The 12,841-nt window shown below is 64.3% G+C and overlaps 1 protein-coding gene across 9 annotated transcripts in view; it reads right to left on the bottom strand.

Annotated features, from left to right (window-relative positions):
• Positions 1 to 11,779, bottom strand: part of AHDC1 (AT-hook DNA binding motif containing 1) — an 83,561-nt gene extending 71,782 nt beyond the window's left edge. For 3 of the 9 annotated variants that reach the window (XM_074305664.1, XM_074305658.1, XM_074305670.1), the window contains exons 1-2: positions 11,537 to 11,673; positions 10,799 to 10,908 (exon numbers count right to left, since the gene is read on the bottom strand). The gene's annotated coding sequence lies outside the window, so the exon portion shown is untranslated. The other 6 variants (XM_074305665.1, XM_074305659.1, XM_074305661.1 and 3 more) reach the window with 5 other exon arrangements.
• Between the last annotated feature and the right edge of the window lie 1,062 nt (positions 11,780 to 12,841).

Below are 12,841 nucleotides of genomic sequence, written 5' to 3'. Positions count from 1 at the left end.
GGAGGCTGGGGAGCAAGGGGGGGGGGGGCAGGGGGGGGGCGCAGCATCACTATGGCAACCTTGCTCCCCACCCCCACTCAGGCTTCCATGCCAGAGGGTCAGGGGTTGTGAGCTGAGGGGGCACTAGGAGTGAAGGGGAGAGGCAGGAAGGTACCCCCTTCAGCTTCCCAGCCCAGCCTGGCCAGGGGACGTAAAGGTGCTCCTCTGGGTCTGACCCAGGATTGGCTCAGCCAGCTGCCAGTTATCCTGTCTCTTGCACACTTACACACCCTCATTCTCCCCTCTCCTCCCCCTTAGCCCAGAGAGGGAGCACCACTTGTCCAAGGTCACACAGAAGGAGGCAGCATGGGGAAAGGGGGACGGGAGCCCCTGACGGAGCGAACCCCGAGGGGCCCCTGAGCCTCCCACCCCAAGGTGCCGGGTCCGGTCGCCCGCCCCCCTCTTCTTTCCCCCCCCCCTTCCCGAGGCTCCTGTGAGCAGGTCCCCAGGGGCTGCATCTTCATGTTGCATTATTTATAAAACTGAGAGTGAGCAACAGCTGCTCGCTCCTGGCCCGGTCAGCCTCAGCCCCTGCAGAGCCAAGGGGGGGGGGGGCAAGTGCCAGGCAAGGGAGCGGGGAGGGGAGAGGACGGACAGGTCAGCACTTCTGCTCTCCCAGAGGCCCAGGCCCCTCCTGGGGACCCCCCCAGACGCCCCCCCCACCCTCACCCCTCTCCTGGTCTGCCCCCAGTGCCATTGGACCCAGCTCTGGGAGGACTCGGGGAGCAGGTCAGAGCCCCCTGCCCATGACCCCAGGGCTCCCCAAGGTCAGGGCCGGCTTGCAGCGGGCAGGGGTACCTGCTCCCCCTCCCTTCCTCTCCTCTCCACCTCCACTGTCTCCTCCTTTCTCCTCCAGGCAGGCAGCAAGCCACAGGATTACTTCTGCATGACTGCCCATCTCCACAGGGGGGTCGCAGACCCTCCGCCTACAGCAATCTTTAAAATTCCTCCAACCCAACCTCGCTCCCTCTCCCTGCAGTGCTCGTGCATCTGCTGCAGTCTGCCCGCCGAGCCGGGGCCTGACGCCCACGGGCAGATGGGCACGGCCAAGGCCGGCCTTCGGGCGCTCTCCCCCACTGCCGCCGCCCCCGCCCCTCCCGCCCCCTGCGGGCACATGGCTCTGCCCCCTGCCTTGTCCCTCTCTGGCTCCCGGTGACTGCAGCCCCTTCCCTCAGCCCAGAACCTTCTGAGGGCCGCCTGGTCTGTCTGCACCCCCAGTCCCAGCCCTCACTGGCTGCCCCCCCAGTTGCCCCCAGTGCACCCACATGGAACCCCCTCCCACGGGGCCATCTTTGGCACAGAGGTCACCCAGCAAAGGCTGCCCTGCTCTCCGGCCGGCTGCTCTCGGTTCCCCTTTCCCTGTCCTCCACCGAGGGCGGGGGGATGCTGGGCCAGGCGCTGTGCCCACTGCTCCCTGGGGCCTGTGAGGCCGGCCAGAGAGAGATACAATCAATGTCACTAAATTTTTCAAGGCCCCTAATGGAGCCTCGCTTCCCTAGGGCTGGGGGGCAGGGTGGGGAGACGGGCCCTGCCAGACAGAGGAAATAGCGCATGTCCTGCTCCCTGCAGCACCCCGAGCCCAGCTGGGGTCCCTGGCTCCACATCCCACCTCTGAGGCCATCCCCTTCCCCCCTCATTTTCACCCCATGGGGCAGCGGGAGGAATGGGGGCTGAGGGGGCTCTAAGCTCCTCCCTAGAACTGAAGATGTAAATTTGGCCCAGGGACATGTTAGGATGGAGGGTCCTTGGCCATGACACAGGATGTTCTGCCTCCCCCCCCCAGATGCAAGAAGCAGCAGCCCCCACCCAGCCTTTAAATCACTCTGCTCTCCTTGCAGGGGCTGAGGCAGTTTCTGTGCATTCATAATTAGGGGGTGGAACAGATGGCGGAGATTCCGTTTAAAATAATGCATCTATTAGAGTAACCTTCGCTGTCGGGAATGCACTCCTGTCATGGGGGGGGCTGGATCTGCAGCCCTCCCTGTGCAGCTCTGGAGGGGCGGGGGAGACCCCTCCCCACTCTCCTTCTGGCTCCCCAGAGGTCAGCAGGCTCTGACTCCAGTCACCCCAAAGAATGCGAAAGGTGAACACCCGAGAGCAGCTTCCCCAGGTGAGCCTCCGGCCAACTTTTGGGGCTTCAGGGAACAGCCCTGCTCTGCTCCTCCCTCCAAGGCCCCCCACGGGATCCACATGCTGCTCCTGAGACAAACGCTCTGAAATCTCCCCCAGAGGTGCGCGGCCCTTTGTTCCGTGGGGCTTCACTGGGAGGGGTCCAACTGCCAAGGAATGTCTGTGTCTGCTTGGGGGGAGGAGTTCTGGAAAACAGGGGGCTCTGGGAACTGGAAAAGGGTTGGGCAGGAGAGCCAGAGACAGAGAGAGACAGCTGAGAGACACAGAGACAGAACAGAGACACAGAAACAGAGAGACAGAAGCTGGAGCCACCTGCGCCAGTGTGGGTACCATGCCCTGGAAAAAGGACTGTGTGGGAAAGGAAATGAGAGGGAAGTGAGGGAGAGGGAAAGGAAGAGGAGCATTTTTGAGAAGTGTACGTAGGGATCTCTGGACAATCTATGTATATATTTTGGAGGCATTGTTGGGCAGGAGGCAATTCAGGGAGAAAAATGCGTGGATCAGCAGGTGGTAGGGTCCCATGTGGAAGGTCTGGGGCGCAGGCTCCCTGCCGGTGTCCGTGCCCTCACCCCTGTGGGTGTCTGGGGAGGTGGCAGCAGGAGTCTGCGTGTGAAAGGGGAGGGTGGTTCTGGGTGCAAATGCTGCTGGGTCTGGGTGGAGGAGGGGCTGGGGGAACCTTTGTGTCTGAGGGAGGAGGCTCTGACCCACAGTGTGAGCTGTCGGTTGTTTGTAGGGAAGACAAGGAGAAGAGGGAACAGGGAGAGTGTGTGTGACTGAGTGTGCAGGAGATGGATCAGGAGCAGTACAACTGGGGGGGTCCCTGTGGTGGGAGCCTGGGGGAGGGGCCCAAAGCTGCAGAGGATGGTGGGGGCTGGGGGCGGGGCTGCAAGGTGCTGGGGGGGCTTCCAGGGGCGCCCTGGGAGGACATGTCAGAGATGTTTCCTTGCAGGGGAGGCCTCTCTCCCAGGCCTGGCCGGAGTTTGGGAGGAGGGAGTGGGAACAGGCCCCGGTCCATCTGTTTGTGCCTGTGCCCAGGGCCCGAGCGGCCCCTTCCCCTCTTCCCCACTGGCTCCCTGGGGGGGCGGGAGCGGATTCCAGCCCACCCATCTGCCTTCAGATAGTTAGTGGTGGCAGAGCTGCCTCCTCGCTGCCTTTAGGGCATTGCTATGTTTGAAGCATCACAGGCAAGGAGGGAGCTGGGGGGGCATGGAAACAGCCTTGTGGATTGTTCTCGGCTCCTCAGAAACCATGACGCCAGCGGGGGAGAGGATGGGGGCACGGGGTGGGGGGGCGGGGCCCGGGGTCAGAGGCCTGCTGGGGAGGGAAGGATCTGCAGGTTGGCCCCTGGGCCCCAGCTCCAGGACCGGGGAGGGGGCGGCAGCCAGGGCAGGCAGTGGTGCCCATGAAGCGGGCCTCCCCTGGCACCCTGCTGCCCTCCCTCCCTCCAGCCCCTCAGACCCTGGGGAGGAGATGGGGGTAACGTGTGAATTTTTTTCTCCTGCTCTACCCAGCCCACCACCTCTTCCTGTGTGAATGCCTTAGACTCTGCCCCTTCCCCGAGGCTCCCCCCAGCTCCTTCTCCCCAGGCCCCCCCTAGTGCCCTGCCCCTAACAGTGAGGCTCCTCAGTCCTGGGGGGAGTGTGTGTGGGGGGAACTTGTGTGTGAGGTGTCCCTAGGCGGAGATGCTGTGAGAGACGAGCCGTGTCTGGGGGGGGCCTGTACCAGATATAAGAACACAGCACGGGAGGGGGGGGACCCCGGGCCATGCAGGGCCAGTGTCTGTGCTGAGACTGTTCAGAAAGGCGGGAGATCTGCCTCCCAGCCCAGGGAAGAGAGAAAGGTGTTTACAACCACTCATGTGTGTGTGAGAGTCAGACAGACAGTGCAGAGGGGGAGGGGGGGATGAGGACGTCTGGGTGCCGTGGGTGACAGTGGGGGGCTGAGAGCATGAGTGGCAGGAGGGAGCCCAGGACGTTTCTCTCCCTGGCTGTCTCTTCCTTTCTCTCTATGACTGGCTCTGCACGGTGACCTTACCAAGAACCCCCTGACTGGGGGCAGGGGCGGGGCTCACTTGGTGACCCTTCTCTACACCAGAGTTCAGAGGCCCTGGGGGTGGGGAGGCCCTGGGCCCAGAGACAGGCAGGGAGCAGGGACCAAAGGAGGGCGAGCCCCCATCCAATCCGCGCTGACTCCCCCTCCCTGTGCCACAGCCGGCTCCTGTCCTGCTCTTGGTCCATCTGCCCACTTCTGTCTGAGTCTGTCCCCATGGTCAGCGCCCATCCTGTCTGTCTGTCTGCGTCCATCTGTCTCCCTCTGGGTGTGTGTCTCTGCTCATCTGCTCATCCACTCCTCTGTCCACACACGCCCCGTCTCTGGGCTGTCGGGCTGTGTCTCAGGCCTCGCCACTGTGGTCAATGATCCCCTTCCTGGCCCAGGCCCCCCTCAGGTTGGGGGGGAGGGGTGCTAGAGGGAGGGAGGCTGGGACCAGAGGAGCAGCTTCTAGAAGCTTCAGTGGCAGCTGGCCTGGGAGGGGATGGAGGGGCCAAGCCAGCTGCAGAACAGGCCCCTCCCCCCAGGATTCCCCCCCCCAGGACCCCTGAGTTGGCTGTGTGTTTGTATGGGGGGGGGGGGCAGAGCAGGGCTGGGAGCCTAAGGGATAAAGCCAAGGCTAAGGGAAAGATTCAGGCCCTGGGGGGTGGAAGGGGTGGGTCCCAGAAGTCTCACTAGAGTCCCTCTTCTCCAAGGCACCCAGGACCCAGAGGGGAGGGTTGCAGCAGGAACCAGTGAACCCTGGGCCTGTGGCCAGAGTGGAGAGAGAAGGCATTAGGACCCAGAGGCTCCTAGCAGGAGAGGGCACTGGGGGAGCCCAAGCCTCAGGGGAGGGAGGGGCTGAGACTAAGTGCTTCCTGTCAGCTGGGAACTGGGGGGGCCTTCCCTCCCTTCTCTGGTCTCCAGGGACCCCTCTCATTCTGGAAGGGTGGGGGGAGGCTCGAGGTGCTCTCGGGTTTGGCCCCTGAGGCTTCCCAGGCTCCCTGCCAGTGTCCATGAGGGCACAAATTGCAGGGCCCCTCTCCCAGGGCTCTGGAAGCGCTCCCAGCCTGGCAGGACCCATGCCTACCCAGCTCACTCTGGAGGCGCTCCTGACCAGGCCCCTGCAACCAGCCCCTGGGGCCCTGGGGGAGACAAGGACTGGCCCCAGGACCAGGTTCAGCCCAGTCCAGAACTGCCCTCCAGCCCTGCCTGGGGCCACCCAGCCCCCAACTGCCCCTTGGGCCACTTGGCCGTCCAGGGAGACCTCACACCTCTCCCGGTCTTCCAGGGAGCTGACCTTTCCCCTGAAAACCCAAACTTCCCAGATGCCCAAAAAACCCAGAGAAATTCCTCCAGACAAAGCACTTCTCCTCCCCTGGGCCACGAAAATGGGACACTTAGGATGGTCTCTCCCCTCCAACATTTGTGTTCTAAGGCTCCTTCCAGCTCTTGTTCTAAAGTCCCTTTGAGTTTGAGTTTGAACAGTCTTTATTCTAAGGTCATTTTCAGTTCTAATATTCTATGTTCTAAGGGCCCTCCCAGCTCTGACCTCCTGGGTTCTAAGGACCCTCCCAGCTCTGACCTCCTGGGTTCTAAGGGCCCTCCCAGCTCTGACCTCCTGGGTTCTAAGGACCCTCCCAGCTCTGACCTCCTGGGTTCTAAGGGCCCTCCCAGCTCTGACCTCCCAGGTTCTAACCACATATTTTAAGTTCCCTTCCAAGCCTGACATTCCATAATTCTAAATCTCTGGGTCACCACCTTCCTTCCAATCCCACCATCACTAATGGTCACCAGTATCACGTGTCCTCCTGAGTACTGTTTCCTGGAATCCAATTGGTGGGCCTGGGATCAATCCAAAGATCAGTTGCCCCAGAGAAGTCTACCTTCCTTCAAAGTCTAGGGGCTGTGGGCACCCAGGCCACCTTCTTTCCTGTGAATCCCAGGACACATTTAGAATCTAATTTGTGACCCTCTCTGCCTTGGCCTCTGGTGCCGCCACTATTCATTGCACTCCTGATCTCACCTGTATCCTGTACCTGCTGGAGACCTAGTTCCCACCCACCTGTAGGGAACCTTGGGAAGTTCCCACTCTATATCTATTTGACAGATAAGGAAAACTAAGATTTTTCTCAGGAGCATGGCACAAGATGGCATGAGGTGGAGGGGCTCCAGGGTGGAATGGGGCCTTTCTGTCCGAGGACCCAAAGTCCATGCCAGCTTCACTTGACTCCTCCCCCTAAGACTAGCTATGGCCTCCTCAGCCTTTCATGAGAAGCTTCTCTTTCCCTCCTGCCTTCTTTCCCAGAAGGTCAGACTCACTTACAGGGTCCCTAAGAACTCATGCCATCACTTCAGATTGAGGAAACCAAGGCCCAAGGAAAGAGAAGGACTTTGTCCAGGGCCAGAGCTCCTGGCTGACCCCCAGGCCAGAATGCACTGTGCCTCAGGCCTGGCTCTGCTTGTCCCCGGAGCTCCTGGAAGGCTGACTCACTGATTCCCCTCCCCTCTCCTGCCAGCCCGCCCACCCTGGGGGGCCCAGCCCCCTTCGCTTCCCTGGGCCTAGCCACAAGGCCACCCACTCTCCTCCCCAAAGGTCCGCCCCCGCTCCCTGAGCCTCACCTCCCCCGCTTTCCCTGCTCCAGGATGGATGGAGGGGCTGCCAGCCACTGGCCAGGCCCTGCCCACAGGGGGCTTCACCTCCCCAGCCACCGAGGACCCCCAAGTCCCTTTCCCCCACTTCACACACACACACACACACACACACACACACACACACACACACACACACACACACAGAGGGATTCTCTGCCTGACCTTCTAGACAGGGCCACTGACACCCCCTTCCCCCACACTGGCCCAGGCCTTCGGAATGAATCGAGCCTGAGTATCTGCCCAAGTTGGCTTCCTGGGAGGAGGGAGGGAGGTGTGAGGAGGGGGAGGAGACCTAAGATGGGGAGTTCTCATCTCCTCCAAGACTGCAGAGCTTTTCTCCTCACTGGCCCTGCTGGGTGAAGGTACCTGCCCACCGCTGGTGACCCCCCCCCCATCTGCCGGTGGCTCCCCCTTACCCTCTCCCCACTCACCAGCTATATCTTGCCCTTCACCTCTGTATGTTGGGGCTCTCTGTCTCTCAAACTCCCTTCTCCCTCCCTTTCCCTCAGTCTCTCTCTCTCCTCTCCTCCTTCCTTCCCTCCCTTACTACCTCCCCCCACTTCTCCTGCTCTCTCCCTGGGGGGGCCCATCTGCTGGCAGTAACATCTCTTCCTTTGCTCCTCCTGCCCTCCCCACCTTGCCCCACTCCGGCTCCCAGCTCTTTCTGAGCCAGCTTGCCACAAAAGGATCAGGGCCAGATTGGGTCTCCCATTTAAGGGGTTCTTTTGATCCTAGCCAGGGCAGGGGCAAGAACTTATTTTACCACAGGCTTCAATGGCCAGGAGCACAGGCTCCCCTGAAACTACCACCTGGCGCAGGCACATGGCCCCGGGAGCTGGCCTTCAGCTTGGGCACTGCCCGGTTGTGCCCAGGTCACTCGCGATATTAAAGCGCCGTCACTGGCCAAGATAATGCCAAAGCCTGCATTCTATACTCTAGGTCCTGGGACACTGGCGCTCTGGGGAAGCCTTCGAACCCTTTTCGGAGTAAGTTTTTAAATGCCTAAAATAAAACCCAGAGGACCAGAGGAGACTGATGGTGGGAATTCTGTCAGGAAGATATTTCTAAAAAACCGCACCAAGTTCTCGGTTCTAAGGTGGTTCTCATATTCTCTATTCTAATGCGCTTATCTTCCAGGCTGCCCTTCGGCATTTATGTTGGGGCGCCCTCGGGGCCAGCATAGGCGGGGTGAGGGTAAGGCCTGGGGGTGAGAGCCTGGCTGAGTGAGGAGGGGGCTCATTCTCAAAGCCTCCTCCCTCTCGCTAGAAGCCCATGGGGGGGCACCTCTTCCTCCCCAGGCCCATGCCCCCCAAACGCCCTATGCTGAGGGCCGGCGGCACAGCTGGGATCCGTGCCCACAGGAACAGGCACTAGGAAGAGGCCCTGTCCTTGGGTCTTCTTCACAAATGAGCCCCTCCAGCTCACACCCAGAGCGGAGAGGGGGGAGAAGCGCAACCCTTGGCACCCTCTTCCCCAACAGCCAAGTCCAGGGGGTCCTGCCCCCTCCCAGATCCCGGGCGAGCGCCTGGCGGAGGGCACAGCCCAGCAGGAGCAGGGGAGCAGCCTCAGGGCCCAGGGCGGGAGCTCCCCGTGACCCGGCCCCGCGCCCCCGGGGGCCGCTCCGGCCCTCTGCTGCCCCAGCTCCCTGGCGAGCCCAGTAAATGGCAGGCTGTTTTTCTTTACGACACCAAATTACCCCAGAGCACCACAGCAACTTCCATCATTGCCTCCACCATAGATCACATTAAAAACTCACAGAGGGCAGCTTAAACACATTGCATTTGTTTCTCTCTATATTATTTCAAAAGTAACGGCATTAAAAATGGATTTTACTACGGAAAATAAATATCCGCACGTGGCCGAGTAGGCCGGCTGGGAGGGAGGGGGCCACCAGGGGGAACCCCAGGCGCGGACCAGGGCGGCGCGAGGAGGAGGATGGCAGGCGGAGGGGGGCCACACCCGGCTTTCTCCCCCAGGCTCCCCCAGTTTGGTCACAGCCTCTACCAGCCCGGACGGGCACCCGTGGGCCTTGGCCGCCCACCACAAGCCCGTTCCTTCCTCGCCTTCGCCTCCCAGGCATCAGAGAGGAGGAGCTTGGGGCGAGCTGCCCGTGGTCCCTGGGGGTCACTCAGGTTATTGACCCAAAGGAAAAATATGAATTCCAGCGACTATGGAGTTTGATTTTCCATTAGTATGAAAATAAATATGTATCTGCTCAAAGACTGGAGTGTCAATACACCCGGCTCCAGGGGGCGGGGGCTCGGGCAGTCCCCACCTCCGCTCTCCCTCCGGCCACTCCACACCAGGAGGGCCTGCACCCGCACGGCCGGGGGTCCACCTGCCCCCGCTGCGCCCCTCAAGGGAGCCTCCCAACCCCCCCTCGGAGAGTGCACTGACAGGCCTGGCCCGGCCCCCCCTGAGCTGCGCCCCCAGGCCCCGGGCTGCCCTCCTTGCTACAAGGGCCCCTGGGGAGTCGGATCAGCAGGGTGGCACTGCCCACCCCGGCCCAGGGGGAGGGCGGGCACACAGGAGACCCCGGGGTCTGCTTGGGCAGTGCTGGCCACCGAGACGCCTGGGCCGGCCATGGTTGGCAGTGCCAGGCAGCCGCTGGTGCAGAAGGGGAGCCCGGGCACTGAGCTTTGTTCCCAGCACAGCCGGACCCCCGCGCTGGCTACCAGCTCACAGAGGGCCCCAGGCCCGGGGCTGGTGGCTTCTTCGCTCCTCCTCCCACCCTCCCCGGGGAAAGGCTCTTGCCAGGCTCCCCGTCCCCGGGCGCCCCTCCACATCTGGCCCTGCCCCCGGGCTCCGGTGCCCGCTCTGTGCCCCGGGGGACGGCCCCCGACTCCATCTGAGCCAAGCCCATCCCCACATCCTTCCTTCCCTGCAGCTGGCCGCGGCCTGGCCCAGCGGGGGCCCGGGGTCAGGGGGGCGCGGCGGAGCCCCCCAGGCCGTCCTCCTCCCCCGGCCCGCTGGAGGGCGGCCCTTTCCTGTAGTGCAGGAAGCAGGGCTCTTTCCTACAGGCAGCAGCGCCTGCCCCTGCCTCTCTCCCACCTCGCAGGGGAAGGTGGGAGGCCGCCCCTGGGGAGAGGCTCCTCATCCAGAACCTGCCAACTTCCCCCGGCCCCTGCCCGTGACAGCTGTCACTCAGTGACCTGGGGGCGGGGCGGGGCGCGGGTCCGGGGCCTCCCACCAGAACCCCGGGAAGCGCATTCGGGAGGGCCATTATTTATTTATTTATGCAAAAGTGAGCCGACTTCGAGAGACAGACAGGTAGCAGGGCCCTCCCCCGGCTCCCCGGCCCCCAGCGCCCCTCGCCGCGGCCGCTGGTCCCCATCCTCCAACTCTCGGGAGTCGCAGGAACTTGGGGCTCTGGGGGCGTCGGGAGGAGCCCCCTCCCTCCGCAGTCCCCGCCCCCCCTGCGGATCCTCAAATCCTGCCTCGCTCACCCCTCCCACAGTCGCGTCCCCCCTCTCCCCCTCCCAGCCACATTCCCGAATCGCTGAAGCAATTTACAGTTCGAAATCCAAAGGCAGAGAAGAGGTGGGGAAGTGGGAAGGTGGGAAGTGGGGGGGCGGGGGGCGGCGGGCGGGAGGAAGGGGCGAGAAGCGGCGCCGGGGGCCGTGGCCCGAGCCCGAGCGCGCGGGGCAGCCAGGAAACCCGAGAACGGCCCCCCCGCCCCCCCCCCCCGCCGGGCTCCGCTCCCTCCCCTCCCTGCCCGGCGCTGCCAGCCAGGCTCGCGGCCGCCCCGCGCGCAAACAAAGACAGACGGCACCGCGGGCACCGCAGCCCGGGCCGGGAGCGACGGCGGGGGGCGGGGGCCGGGGCCACCCCGGGAGGGGCCACACAAAAGACCCCGCGGTCCTGCGGCGGGAGGGAGGAGGAGGAGGCGGGGGAGGGGAGGGGGAGGAGGGGAGGAGGGAGGGGGAGCCGGGGCTGCGGGACTCACCGAACTGCTGGGCTCCGTCCGGGGCTCGCTCCTGCCAAGCCGAGCCGGGCCGGGCCGGGCCGGGCCTCCGGGGGCCGCTCTCTTCCGGCGACGCGGGCTCCGGGCGGCTGCTGGGGAGAGTCACGGAGCCCTCAGCGCCCCCTGGCCGCCAGCGCTGACAGCATTCGTATCTCCTCGGCTCACATTCTCCTCGGCTAACTCCCCTGGACACGGTGGTCCCCCCTCCCTCCTCCTCCTCCTCCTCCTCCTCCTCCTCCGCCGCCCTCCCCGCGCCCGCTCTCGCTCTCCTTTTCTCTATCCCTTTCTCTCCGGGGGCCCCGGGGCTCGCCCCCCCCAAAAAGCGCCCCCCTTCCCGCTGCCGCGCGCGCGCGTGCACACACTCACCCACGGCCACAGTCACCCGCGGCGCTGGACCACCTCCCGCCCCCTCCCCAACTGCGAACCTGGGAGAAAACCTCCTCTCGGCAGGCAGTGCTCCTCTTCCAAACCCTCCTCCCCGCGCCCCGCGCCCTGCCAGTCTGTCTGTCCCCCCGCCGTCTGTCTGGCTAGACCCGAGCCTCGCTGGGCGCGGGGCTGGGTGGATAAAGGAAATGAGGACAGAAAGCAGAGGTTGGCTCTGGGTGGTGGTAGCTGGATTTTCCCCTCCTTCCTCCTCCCTCCTTCCTTCTCTCTCTCCCTCTCTCCTCTTCTCTCCCCCTCCCACAGGCCCCCCCTCCCCTCCCTCTCTCCTCCTCCTGCCTTCTGGTGCCTCCGCTTTGTAGCGCGGGGCTGCTGCGCGTCTGCCCTCCCGGCCGCCCGTCCGTCCGTCTGTCTGTGTGTCTGGCTGCCGCTCCCGGCTCTCCCCGGGCTCCCCTCCGGCTCCCTCCCTCTCCCTCTCCCTGCCTGGCTCCTCAGCTCCGCCGCCGCTGCCTCTGCTGCTGCCTCTGCCGCTGCTGCCCCTGCCGACTGCGAGCTCGGCTTACCTTCCCTGCTCACCATCCGGAACCCCAGGGAGGCTCGGCCCGGAGCATGCCGGGACTTGTAGTTCTCGGCCGGCCGCCGGCGGCGCCGCGTGCGGCCCGAGGGGGCGGGCGGCCGGGGCACACAAACGGGGCACGCGGGGGCGAGGGAGGGCGCGACCCCCAGTTCTGGGGTCTTCACACGGACTCCGCGAACTCGGCTCGCAGAGACAGCTGGAAAGCTGTATTTCAATAAAACCGCTTTCTGAGGCACCTCGGCTTTTATCGTGAGCGGTTCCCCAGACTGACCGAGGGCCCCCCTTGTAGCCGCCGGTGATAGGGAGAGGCTGGGGGAGGGGAGGTTCGTTTCCCCGGAACGGGGGAGGGGTCCCGAGGGCCCAGGCCGCCCCTGGAAGCCCCGAGGTGGATTTTCCTGTTTCAGAAATGCGCCGCCCCCTTCCAGGGCCCCCTCCTCCCCAGCGGGTCTCCCAGGCCCCAGCTTCTCAGGGAGAACCCCCTCCCCACCCCCACTTTTTGCCACCACGCTTGGACCTGGGGAGGGGGTTGCAGGAAGAAAAGCAGACGAGCCTCGGAGAAGGAAAAGCCCAGATAATCTCCCGATAATCTCCCGGATAACTGGGAGGGGTGAGATGTTCCGCGCCACCGGGCAGGTGGAGGGCAGCAGGGGCACTCTCCGGGAGGGCTCCGTCCGGCGGGCGCAGGAAGCTGGAGGGGGAGGGGCGCACGTTGGGCCATCGTCCCTCCGCATCTGCCCAGCCTCCCCAGCATCTTTCTACCCGCCCTCGCCTGACCGTGGCCGGGTCTCTGCCCGCTCTCCTGTCCCTGGCACCCGCCGCCGGTTTCTGGCCCTTTGTGTGGAAGCAGGACCCGAGTGTGGAGGGGGTGACCCGGACCCCTGACTCCCCTCCAAGCCTTCCCCCAGCCAGCCTCAGAACCGGCCGGACCTCTCCCGAGGCTGGGGGTCAGGGGGGGCCGGAGGTAAGAACAAGTCACATTGAGCTTCGCCCGACCAGGGTGCAGCCTCGGGCTTTCCGGCCCCTCCCGGCAGTCCGGCTGTCTGTCCCTCGGGCAAGGCCTGTGCCCC

Source organism: Sminthopsis crassicaudata, chromosome 3 (assembly GCF_048593235.1).
Source record: "Sminthopsis crassicaudata isolate SCR6 chromosome 3, ASM4859323v1, whole genome shotgun sequence".
Classification (NCBI taxonomy): Eukaryota; Metazoa; Chordata; class Mammalia; order Dasyuromorphia; family Dasyuridae; genus Sminthopsis; species Sminthopsis crassicaudata.
Note: the sequence above shows the minus strand (reverse complement) of the source record. Positions and strands in the feature narration are given on the sequence as shown.